We start from the raw sequence: 13161 nt of genomic DNA on the forward strand, positions 1-13161 counted from the left end.
GAAGCTCTTATGGATTAATCTCAGGAAGCATGGTTGAGCCAGGGGCCCTACCCTATGGGGCTCTCTAACCTCATCAAGACTTGTAAATGTAGCTGGCCGCCTATTCACCTCTGCCACACGGGACTGCCCCATGAACCACAGAAGCAGGTGAGGAATGAGGTAATGCTGGGTGCCAAGAAATGACCAAGGAGACACACAGGGCGTGGCTGGAGAAGTTGCCAACACCCTCCTCCCAGGAGTCCCTCAGTAGAAGTCTAAAAATAGACTGAACAGGGACTCATCAATATAGAATGATCAGGCACTGTCCTGCCCCAAAGCAGGAGAATAGACAAGATGAGCTCATTATATCTACTCCTCTCCCTTTGGTGATAGCGGCTATGATGGCAACTCACAGTCTAGAAGGATAGTGTTTCTGGGTGGTCAGGACAAAGTGTCCTTCTCCAATCAACCTGTGTGGTAGTGAGCAGTGTCCTGGGATGAGAGAAGGGGCAGGAGTATTCATGAGAACATGGAGGATAGATTATTCCTAAGGATCACACATCTCTCAGTGGGCAACCTGAGCACTGTGTTTGTTTCTTCTGGCCCTAGCTGTTGGTTGTTGGGTGGAGGCTTCCAGCCCAGGGCTAGCCACCTCACAGTAGGAGCCTAGAGGTATTAACTTTACCCTCAATCACTCCAGAGCCAATCTCAGAGCTCTAGGCAAAAGTCGAGCCAGCCTCCTGGTAGGGATCTCCATTGCTGACACAGACCCAGCAAAGCTAGCTGGGCCTCACAGGAGAAAGGCAGGGGAGAAGAGGAAGAGGGTGAGATTGGCAAAAGCTGAGTGATTTCGTAGGTTTGAACACTTCAAAGGGAGACATCAATAGTGGAGCTTTGTACAAGAAAGGCTAACGATATAAACATCAAGACTAGGAGCAGCTAGAGTAATCAGGGAAGGCTTCCTGCAGGAGGTAGTTTTAAGTGGGGGTGTTGACAGGATGAAACAAAGATTAGTAATAATCTCTCACACTTGAACTGCTCTTTATACTATTTCAAAGCCCTTTCACATCATCCTCATCTCATTTGATCTTCCCAAACAGCAGTGCTGACTGGGCAGGGTAAGCACATGAAGTATAATTTCAGGCACGTAAAGTATTACTTTGCAGAGGAGGAAACATGCCCAGAGAAGTTAGAGGTAGAGCTCTACTCCTTGGGGTTGTTTGACCATGATTTTCCTGCTTACCACTGAGGGTCTTGCCTTAGTTGGTCTCCAGTGAGAATGTTAGTCTCCAGGTCAGCGTTCCTCCAGACCATAGAGTCCTTTCCCCTTTCCCTCTGCCTCAGATCACAAAACATTAGGACTGGAAAGAATCTGGGAGGAAATGGGGTACAATGGAAAGAGTACTGAATTTGGAATCATGGGACTTCACCTTGACTTCTAGCCCATGACTTATGCCCTTTATGACCTTGAGCAATTCAACCTCTCTGGTCACCAATTTTTTTCTTTTTTCTTTTCTTTTTTTTTTTTTTGGCGGGGCAATGGGGGTTAAGTGATTTGCCCAGGGTCACACAGCTAGCAAGTGTCAAGTATCTGAGTCTGGATTTGAACTCAGGTCCTCCTGAATCCAGGGCTGGTGCTTTATCCACTGTACCACCTAGCCGCCCCTCACCAATTTCTTAGTCTACAAAATGAGGGGCCTGGACTTAGTGACTTCAGAGGTCCTTTCCAGCTTTAGCTCCATGACTTTATGACATATGCCCAGAGAGGTTGGTTAAACGATTTAACCAAGGTCACATCGGAAGGAAGTGGCAGAGGTCTTGGTAGAACCCAGGTCTTATGATTCCTGATTCAATGGTTTTTCCACTACGCCATTTTGTGTTACCTGTAGCATGCTGGATTGATGCAGAGGAAGTGGGAGGGTTCTGGGTGAGTTGGAAAAAGATAGGTACAGGTTTGTTTGGACTGGGGGTGGGGGAGACATGGAAGGCAGGAGTAAGAAAGGAAGGGTAAGACAGAGGGAAGGGAAGTAACTATAAAGTAATGAAACCGGATGATCCCCAAACTTACCTGTGCAAGTGAGGATTATCTATTCCTTTTAGAAGGTTGTACACTGATTTCAATGTAGTCCCCATTGTTCAGAACATTTCCAGAACTTTGGGGATGATCTCAGAGTGTAGAAGCCACAGAGTAAGCTCCAGCACTTTTTGTTTAGTCATCTCAGTTGTGTCCAACTCTTCAGGCCCTCATTTGGGGTTTTCTTGGCGGAGATACTGGAGTGGTTTGCCATTTCCTGCTCCAGCCCATTTGACAGATGAGGAAACTGAGGCAAACAGGACTAAGTGACTTGCCCAGGGTCACACAGCTAATAAGTGTCTGAGGCTGGATTTGAACTCAGGTCCTCCTGAATTCAGGGCCAGTGCTCTATCTACTGCTCCACCTAGCTGCCCCCCTCCGCCCTCATTGAAAAAAAACCCAAAACCTTTGTTACAAATATGCAAAGTCAAGGAAAACAAATTCCTATATTGACTGTGTCCCAAAATTTATGTCTCATTCTGTACTTCTGTCAGAAGGTCAATAGCATGCTTCATCATTGGCCCTCTAGCATTATGGTTGTTTATTTCAACAGAGTTCTTATTTTTTTTCAAAAGCATTTTTCTCTACAATATTATAGTTGTGTAGTATAACATTATAACTTCTCCTGATTCTGCTAACTTTACTCTGCATCAGTTCATACAAGTCTTTTGTAATTTTTTACTGAGCCACAGCAGTTTATTATATTCATACACCACAATTTATTCAACCATTCCTCAATTGATGGGGATTCCTGTGATTTCCAATTTTTTATTTAAACAAATGTAGCTGCTATACATATTTCTGTTCATTTAAGACTTTTCCCATACCATTCACTATATTCTTTAGGGTATAGGCCTAATAGTGGTTTCATGGGATCAGAGGCAATGCACACTTTAGTGACTACATGGGCATAGATACAAATTGTTTTACAAAATGGCTGGACCAATACACAGCTTCATCAAGAGTACTTATCAGATCTAAATAATTGGAAAGATATCAATTGCTCATGGATAGGCAGAGCTAATATAGTAAAAATGACAATACTGCCTAAATTAATTTACTTATTCAGTGCCATACCAATCAGGCTACCTAAAAATTATTTTATACAGCTAGAAAAAATAATAACAAAATTCATATGGAAAAACAAAAAATCAAGAATATCCAGGGAAATAATGAAAAAAAATTCACAGGAAGGTGGGTTAGTGGTACCAAACCTGGAGCTTTACAATAAAGCGGCAGTCATCAAAACTATCTGGTACTGGCTAAAAAATAGGGTGGTAGATCAATGGAATAGGCTAGGCTCAGGAAATGCAGCAGTAAATGACACTAGTAATGTAGTGTTTGATAAACCCAAAGACTCCAGCTTCTGGGATAGGAACTCAGTATTTGACAAAAACTGCTGGGAAAACTGGAAGATAGTATGGCAGAAATTAGGCTTAGACCAACATCTTACACCTTATACTAAAATAAGGTCAAAATGGATACATGATTTAGACATAAGAGGTGATACCATAGGTAAATTAGGAGAGAAAGGAATAGTGTACTTATCAGATCTTTGGAAAGGAGAACAGTTTTTGACCAAACATGAGATAGAGTATATTATAAAATGCAAAGTGGATGATTTTGATTATATTAAATTAAAAAATTTTTGTACAAACAGAAGCAATGCATCCAAAATTGGAAGGGAGGCAGAAAGCTGGGAAACAATTTTTGAGGCCAGTGCTTCTGATAAAGGCCTCATCTCTAAAATATATAGGGAATTAAATCAAATTTATAAGAATCCAAGTCATTCCCCAGTTGAGAAATGGTCAAAGGATATGAACAGGCAGTTTTCTGATGAAGAAACCAAAGCTATCTATTCCCATATGAAAAAATGCTCTAAGTCTCTAATGATTAGAGAGATGCAAATTAAAACAACTCTGAGGTACCACCTGACACCTATCAGATTGGCTAAAATGACAAAAAAGGAAGATAATAAATGTTGGAGAGGCTGTGGGAAAATTGGAACACTAATGCATTGTTGGTGGAGCTGTGAGCTGATCCAACCATTCTGGAGAGCAATTTGGAATTATGCCCAAAGGGCGATAAAGCTGTGCATACCCTTTGACCCAGCAATCCCACTTTTAGGTCTTTTGCCCAAAGAAATCATGGAAGGGGGAAAGGGACCCACATGTACAAAAATATTTATAGCTGCTCTTTACGTGGTAGCAAGGAATTGGAAGTTGAGGGGGTGCCCATCAATTGGGGAATGGCTGGACAAGTTGTGGTATATGAATACAATGGAATACTATTGTGCTATAAGAAATGATGAGCAGGAGGAGTTCAGAGAAACCTGGAGGGTCTTGCGTGAGCTGATGATGAGTGAGATGAACAGAACCAGAAGAACATTGTACACAGTATCATCAACATTGAGTGTTGACCTACTGTGATGGACTATATTCTTCTCACCAATGCAATGGTACAGAAGAGTTCCAGGGAACTCATGATAGAAGAGGATCTCCAAATCCAAGAAAAAAAAAGAAAGAAAGAACTGTGGAGTATAGATGCTGATTGAACCATATTATTTCTTTTGTTGTGGGTGCTGTTGTTTTTTTTTTCTATTTTGAGGTTTTGCATCACTGCTCTGATTCTTTCTCTTGTAACAGGATTAATGCAGAAATAGGATTAATGTTATTATGTGTATATATATATATATATGTGTGTGTATATATATATCTATATGTTTATGTATAGAGATATATAGATATAACCTATATCAGATTACCTGCTGTCTAGGGGAGGGGGGAGGGAGGGGAGGGAGGGAGAAAAATCTGAAATTGTAAAGCATGTATAAACAAAAGTTGAGAACTATCTTTACATGTAACGGAAAAAATAAAATATCTCATAAAAAAAAGAGTACTTATCATACCAAAGATGCACCAGTAATTGTACATTCTTTTTTTAGTCATTTTTGCTAATCTTATGAGGGTAAGATGAAACCTCAGAGTTATTTTCACTTGTTTTTCTCTTATTTTTTAGTAATTTGGAGCATTTTCATACCATTGTTAATAGCCTTGGCTTCATCCTTAGAACTCCTTGTTTATGACCTTTGACCATTTATTTATTGGGGAATGGCTCTTGTTCTTATATATTTGAATCAACTCCTTATTTATCTTGGACACAGACCTATATCAGAGAAATTTGCTGCAGTGACTTTTTTCCCCCTCTCAATGACTTGTTTCCCTTTTGATTTGAACTACATTTGTTTTATTTCTGCAAAACCTTTTAAATTTTATGTAATAAAAATTGCCTATTTTGTTTTTGTATCCTCTCCCTTATTTAGTCATGGACTTTCCCTCTATCTACAATTATAACAAGTATTTCCTTTCCTGTGCCTTTAAATTGTTTATGATTGAATTTTTTACATCTAAGTCATTTCAAGTTTGTCCTGGCATACATTATATATAACATATTGTGGTTGTTTGTCCTTTGTTCCCAAAGAGGGGCATGACATTGGATGATGTCATGACTTGCTTTGAATTAGATTTTTAAGTGAGAGAGGTCTGTGCAAGGTCACCAAACCCCAGTCTTTCCTCCAGAGCCATCTGGAGAGGTACATATCAGGACAATTGGAGATGGCCCTGGTTCTTTTAAGGCAATTGGGGTTAAGTGACTTACCCCAGGGTCACACAGCTAGTGTCTGAAGTGAGAGTTGAACTCAGATCCTCCTAACTTCAGGGCCAGTGCTCTATCCACTGTGCCACCTAGCTGTCCCAAAGCATAAAGAGTTGATGTGTTAGTGTGGTGTGAGTTGTTGATATATGATGTTAAGATATTGGTAGGTTGTATAAAATTTTGTCTAAACTTTATTAAAATGGGGTTAAACTCTCTTGTCCTCACCACTATACCAAGCTTAGCTTCAAATGACTTTGGGCTTTAAAAAAAAATTAGCTTTACAATCCAGTCTAGAATCTTGCCTAGAGCAGGCATTTGATAATTATTTATCAAATTGAAAAAAAGTTAAATTTAAAATTCACTTTAAAATAATAATTGGAAAAACCAGCAAAGGTCCCAGAGAATAGATAATGAAACATCCTTTGGTTTCATAGCAGAGAGATGGAGGCTAATAAGACCACATTTTGTATACATACTCAAATGTGGTCATTGTAAAGGATATTTCTTTCTTTTTTAAACGTTTTCAACATTTGTTTTTATAAGATTTTGAGTTCCAAATTTTTCTCCCTCCCTCCCTTCCCTTCCCCCCTCCCCAAGACAGAAAACAATCTGATATAGGCTATATATGTACAATCATATTAAACATATTTCTGCATTAGTCATGTTGTGAAAGAAGAATCAGAACAAAAGGGAAAAACCTCAAAAAAGAAAAAAAACAAACAAGGGTAGAAATAGTATGGTTCAATCTGCATTCAGATTCCACAGTTCTTTTTTCTGGATGTGGAGAGTGTTTTCCATCATGAGTCCTTTGGAATTGTCTTGGATCATTGTATTGCTGAGAAGAGCTAAGTATCACAGTTGATTATCACACAATGTTGCTGTTACTGTGTACAATGTTCTCCTGGTTCTGCTCACTTCACTTACTTCGTTTCACTGAAGTCTTCCCAGGTTTTTCTGAAATCTGCCTGCTAGTCATTTCTTATAGAACAATAGTATTTCATTACATTCATACACCACAACTTGTTCAGCCATTCCCCAGTTGATGGGCATTCTCTGGATGTAAAGGATGTTTTAATGAGGTACAGAGCTTCCAAGAATAGGGAGGCGATCTTCTCACTGTACTCTGCCCTAACTAGACATCTAAATCCATCGGTTCTCAAACATTTTGGTTTCAGGATGTCTTTATACTCTTAAAAATTATTGAGGACCCCAAAAGAACTTTTGTTTTTGTAAGTTATCTCAGTCAATAGATATATATTAAGCTGGGCTATGTGCTAAGTGCTGGGAATACAAAAAGAGGCAAAAGACACCTTCAAGGAGCTCACAATCTAATGAGGGAGACAACAAGAAAATAAATTTGTACCAAAAAAGCTACATACAGGATAGATTGTTTAACATAGGGGAAGGCACTAGAATTGAGAGGGGTTGGGAAAGGCTTCCTGTAGAAGATGATTTTAATTGGTTTTAGTTGAGACATAAAGGAAGCCAGGAGGCTGAGATGAGGAGGGACAACATTTCAGGCATGGGGGGCAACCAGAGAAAATGACCAGAGCCAAAGAATAGAGCATTTTGTTCATAAAACAGCCAGGAGGCCGGTATCAAGGAGAAGAGTGATCGTAAGTATTGATATTTACCACCTAAAGAATTAAAACATATTAGTATTTTGATAAAGATAGTTTTCACTTCTTAGACTCTCTGAAAGGACTTGGAAGATCCCCTGAGTATCCCCAGACTACATTTTGAAAACTGCTGATCTAGAGAATTATGTTCAATTCTGGATATTCAAATTGGTGAAGGACCTTGAATCCATGACATAAGTGATGAAGGAAGTATTTAGCCTGAATAAAAGAAGACCTGGGAGGGGGGAAGGAAGGAAAAAGAGAAAAGGTCAAGGAAGAAGGAAAGAAGTGTTTATTAAGTGCATTCTATGTGCTAGTAAGGGCAGCTAGCTTTTGTGGTGGCAAAGAATTAGAAATTGAAGGGATGCCCATCAGTTGGGGAATGGCTGAACAAATTGTGGTATATGAATGTATTGGAATACTTTTGTGCTATAAGAAATGACAAGGAGGCAGATTTCAGAAAAACCTGAAAAGACTTAACATGAATTGATACAAAATGAAATGAGAAGAGCCAGGAGAACATTATACACAGTAAGAGCAACATTGTACAATGATCAGCTATGTATGACTTAGCTTTTCTCGGCAATACAGTGATCCAAGACAATTACAAAGGACTCATGATAAAAAATGCTGTTCACATCCAAGAGAAAGAACCAATAGAGTCTGAATGCAAATCAAAGTATACTGTTTTCACTTTATTTGTGTGTGTGTGTGTGTGTGTGTGTGTGTGTGTGTGTTTCTCCTTTTGGTCTGTTTCTTCTTTCACAACATGACTAATGTGGAAATATGTTTTACATGATTGCTCGTACATAACCTATATCAAATTGCTTACCGTCTTAGAGAGAGGGGAGAAAATTCAGAACTCAGTTTTTAAAAAATCAATGTTAAAATTTGACTTTATATGTAATTGGAAAAAATAAAATACCGTTTTTAAAAAAGAAAGAAAGAGGGGGCAGCTAGGTGGCTCAGTAGATAGAGCACCAGCCCTGGAGTCAGGAGGACCTGAGTTCAAATGTGGCCTCAGACACTTAACACTTACTAGCTGTGTGACCCTGGGCAAGTCACTTAACCCCAATTGCCTCACTAAAAAAATAAAGAAAGAAAGAAAGGGCAGCTAGGTGATGGAGTGGATAGAATAACAGCCCTGAAATCAGAAGGATGGGAGTTCAAATTTGACTTCAGATACTTACTAGCCATATGACCCTGGGCAAGTCAGTTAACCCTATTTTCTCCTGTCCTTCATCTGGAAAATGAGCTGGAGAAGGAAATGACAAACCATTCCAGTATCTTTGTCAAGAAAACTCTAAATAGGTTCATGAAGAGTCAAATGTGACTGAAACAACTAAACAACAAATGAGCCAGAAACTGTGCTAAGTGCTTTACAAATATCATGTCATTTGATCATCACATTGGGAGGTAGGTGTTATAATTACCCCCATTTTACACATGAGGAAACTGAAGTAGACAGAGGTAAAGTGACTTACCTAGGGTCACACAACTAATAAGTGTCTAAGGCTGAATTTTAACTCAGGTCTTCCTGACTCCAAGCCCAGTGCTCTATCAAGTGGAGGACAGATTAGTCTTGTTCTATTTGACCCCAGAGAGAACTAGGAATAAAGGGTAGAAGTTGTAAAAAGGCAAATTTAGGCTTGATTTTAAAGGAAAATTTACTAACAATTCAAGCTATCCAAAAATGGAATGGCTCCCTTTTCTTAGAGGTCTTCAAGCAGAACTTAGAAGACTACTTGTTGGGAATATTATAATGGGAATTCCTTGGAGTATGGGTTGAAACAGATGGCTGTTGTGATCCCTTTTGAAACCTCAAATTCTGTGATTCTTTTTTATTTTTAATTAATTTTTCTTAATTATTTATCTTTGTCACAAAGTAAGATTCAATTTGAAGAAGAGTAATGAAGAAGTAAAGCCAAAACTCTTCAACAAACCATTTTTAAAAAATTCATTTTAAAAGAATTTCCATCGCCAAGAATAGTTACAATGCATATCTGGGGCTTAGAAGGTCATTGCCAAAGAGGAGTTCCTCAAACATTCTGATGATTGAGATTCCTATTCTCCTGAAGAGTAGCTTGGCCCATGCTGGTGAGGGAGAAGAGGGAGTGGGGGAAGGACCAGGTGTTCAACTACTATGGGGAAGAAGTGTTCACCTTGTAAATTTCAGCACCCTGGTGCACAGCTCTGCTTATTAGACCCTAGTTATGGCCATGCAAATAACTTGCAGTAGCAGTTTAATCAGCCTTAGTGGGCAGGAAGGAGGAAAAAACAGTGGTTAGCTTTTAAGCTTCTTAAGGACATAGACTATCTTTCATTGTTGTCCTTGTTTCTTTGGCACCAAGCAAAGTGCATTTTGCACATAGTAGGTACTTATTAAATGCTATTGAATTAAACACCTGTAGGGTGATATTGTGGTTACAAGGCTATGCTGATTCACAGCATAGCACCTTGTGTAGAAGAGGCACTCAAAATGCTTGCTGAATGAATCAATTCTGAATCTGACCACTTTTACCCTCAAGCCACCTCTGTCTTGCTGAGCCAGGGTCTTAGAACAGGAGATCCATCAGAAGGCATTTCTGGGGCACCTTCTACCTGGTCATCCCTGTTCCCCCCCCCATTTTATAGGTCTAGCTTGCAATCTCTAAGCTACCCTGGCCTCCTAAAGTTTCTTTGTTTATATATAGTCATTGGGGGTAAGGGGGGAAAGACCACTTTCTGGAATCTCCTATACCTAGAATTGGGTGTACCCTAGCTGTCCTAGATTTCACCCTTGGCAACTCACAGGAAGCCAGTCAGGCCAGGCATATAGTGTATGTGCTGTTTGGGAGGGGGTGTAGGGAATTACTCTGTGGGAGGCTCGAAGCATGGGGTAGTGATTACACCAGGGAGCTGAGTCACAGAGGGTTCCTTCCTGATTCAGCACTATGGCCTCAGCTTGGGCTTCCCTCATGGGGGCAGGGAATTGGTGGTCACAGAATGATGAAATAAAAGTGAGGAGACAGGGGTTCTAGTCGCACGTGGTCCCTCACCATGTAGAGGAAGTCACTCCTGCTTCTGGCATTCAGATGACATCTTTGTGAGGCCCTTGAGGAAGGGAGGGGGCTCAGAGACTGAATTTCTTTGGGGGAGACTTGAAAGGAGATCTCATGAGTGAGAGACTTTTGGGGGAGGACACAACTCCAGAAACATCTGTTTAGGGGGGCCTTTCTCTAGACTCTAGACGCTCAGAATATTGTACTTTCAGGTTTTGTCTTGTTTTCCCTGTAGCCTCTGTTGCCACTTTAGCTGTAGGAGAGTGGAGGTAAGGCCTAGCAGGGAAGAGAATCAATCAAGCAACACTCAATTTAACTACCAGCCATGTGGCCCAGGCAAACTTCGCTTGTCCCCCACCTCGGGAGTGGGGGAAGAAGAGCACAACAACATGCAAGTCTACACAAAATAAATTAAATTGATTAAATAAAGTGATTAATTTGGGAAAGATGTGCTATCAGGAGGAAAGGATGGGGATGGGGTGAAAGAGTGACTGTGCTTAGAAGGGTCCGGGGAATAGACTCCCTTTAATTCGTAGATGTGTCTTGGACTGTTGCAAGTTCACTGGTATGTTTTTGGACAGAAAACATCTTTGAAATCCTGGTCAGGTCCAGGAACAGTCACTTTAAGGCAGATTGTAATCAACCAGCCAGAAGCCATGGAGGAAGGTGGGGGTGGAAGTGGGAGTGAAAGAGAGCTCTGGACAAGTGAAAGTCAAGAGACTGATTTCAACTTATGGCTCGTATTTACTAGATCTTTCACTTTTCAGAGCCTCAGTTTCTTTTTCTGTAAATAAAGTAATGATAGCAATACCTGTTCTGGTCTAGCTGTCTAGTTTATTGTGGGGACCAGTTGAAATTGTGAATGTGTGAAAGCAGTCACTATAATGCAGACTGCCACATACATGTAAATTACTCTTAATGATTGCTCCCAGGCTTAGATACCTCTTTCTGCTCTCTCTCTTCTTTAATTCTCCCAGACCTGTCAGTTGCTTGACTGCTAAAAGGGACCCTCAACTTCTCTGCATCTCTGTCTTAGTCTGTGACATGGGGATAATAACACTAGGTCTATTCCCTCCCTAGAGGAGATAACACTAATTAAATGTACCACCCAGGGAGTCATGGGCTGAGTAGAGCGTTTGCCCCTTGGGAGGGACTAGCTGGAGAAAGACACTTTCATTCCTGGCCTAGGGGACTGTTTTCAGAGTTAACCCCTTCTGCCCTCTTAGTTAACCCATAGTGAAAATCTCCAGGATGCTGCTCTTGCTGCCCCACTCCTACGTTGCTCGGAAATTGCAGATTTCACCAGCCATCGTGGTTAGATTACATCAGTCACATCACAAACCCAGACAGAGCTAGAAGGAACCTGGAAAGGCATTTAGGCCAGCCCTTTCATTCATGGATATTTGGAAATGGGCCCAGGAAGCTTAAGTGACTTGATCAGAGATGGAATTTGAATCCAGGTCCGAACCTCTGTGCTTGCCAGTACTACGCTGCTTCCACTGGTGGATCTCTCTTCATAAATGGAGATCCGCCCAGGGTCTCCACCTCTTTCCCCCACCCCAAACCTATGAAGTATCAAACCTAGAGAGAAGAGTTTCTTAACCAGGGCACGTGAACTTATAAAGAATATTTTGACGACCATTTCAAGATCATTTGTTCCCTTTGTAATCCTATGTGTTTTATTTTGATTTTATGCATTTAAAAATATTATTCTGAAAAATAAGAGCATATGCTTTGAGAGGCCCATAACACCAAAAGATTAAAAGAACCCCTGACCTGCACGGAGCCGTCTGCCCCACTCTGCTCCAGATAGAAACCCTTCAGGCCGGCAAAGGGAAGTGCAGCCGGCAGAGGTAGATTCCGGCAAAATTGCCATCTCTCCCCGGCAGAGGAGGCGGAGAGGAGCCCAGGTCACTGATGGGGCTCCCCAGGGATACTCTAGGTACAGATGTTAGCTGACATTCATCAGACAACTCCCAGAGGCACGCTAACAACAGTTCCAGTGCACCAACATAGAATCACCATTCATTTCGTGAAGGCTCCTTATTCATCATTCATTTATTCGTCTATTTTACAAACATTAGGCAAATGCTGTATGCCGAGAACCTGTGTTAGGTAGTGGTCGGTAGGGTGGAGGTAACAAGTTTAAGATGGGGACAGCTAGGTGGCGCAGTGGATAGAGCATTGACCCTGGATTCAGGAGGACCTGAGTTCAAATCCGACCTCAGACACTTAACACTGGCTGTGTGACCCTGGGCAAGTCACTTAGCCCCAATTGACACACACACACACACACAAAATCCTGCCTCAAACACTTGATACTAGCTGTGTGACCCTGGGCAAGTCACTTAATCCTCATTGCCCTGCCCCCCCCAAAAAAAAAGAAAAGAAAAAGAAAGAAAAGACAAGTTTAAGATAGAATCACAGTGGGTAGAGTGCTGGGCATGGAATCAGGAAGACCTGAGTTCAAATACGACCTCAGACATTACCTGTGTAACTAAGTCACTCAGCTCATCTTTGCCTCAGTTTCCTCAACTATAAAACGAGGATGATAACTCCTACCTCTTAGGTTGCGAGCATCAAATGAAATAATATTTGTAAAGAGCTTAGCCCATAGGAGACTGTATAAATGCTTATTCCTTTTCCTTTCTTGGCGTTGACAAGTGTAGTTAGGAGATAAGACCCAACCACAGCTAACTAAACATTTTACTTTAGGTGTAATGTATTCGAGATGGAAAACAAAGCGCACTTAGCAGCGCATCTCCCTGATCCGGATCCCACTCTCTCCCGCCCC

At 40.9% G+C, this 13161-nt stretch overlaps 1 protein-coding gene across 2 annotated transcripts in view; it reads left to right on the plus strand.

Annotated features, from left to right (window-relative positions):
• RALGDS (ral guanine nucleotide dissociation stimulator) overlaps positions 1 to 13161 on the plus strand; it is a 98775-nt gene that overhangs the window by 37900 nt on the left and 47714 nt on the right. The window lies entirely within an intron of this gene.

This window comes from Dromiciops gliroides, chromosome 2 (genome assembly GCF_019393635.1).
Source record: "Dromiciops gliroides isolate mDroGli1 chromosome 2, mDroGli1.pri, whole genome shotgun sequence".
Classification (NCBI taxonomy): Eukaryota; Metazoa; Chordata; class Mammalia; order Microbiotheria; family Microbiotheriidae; genus Dromiciops; species Dromiciops gliroides.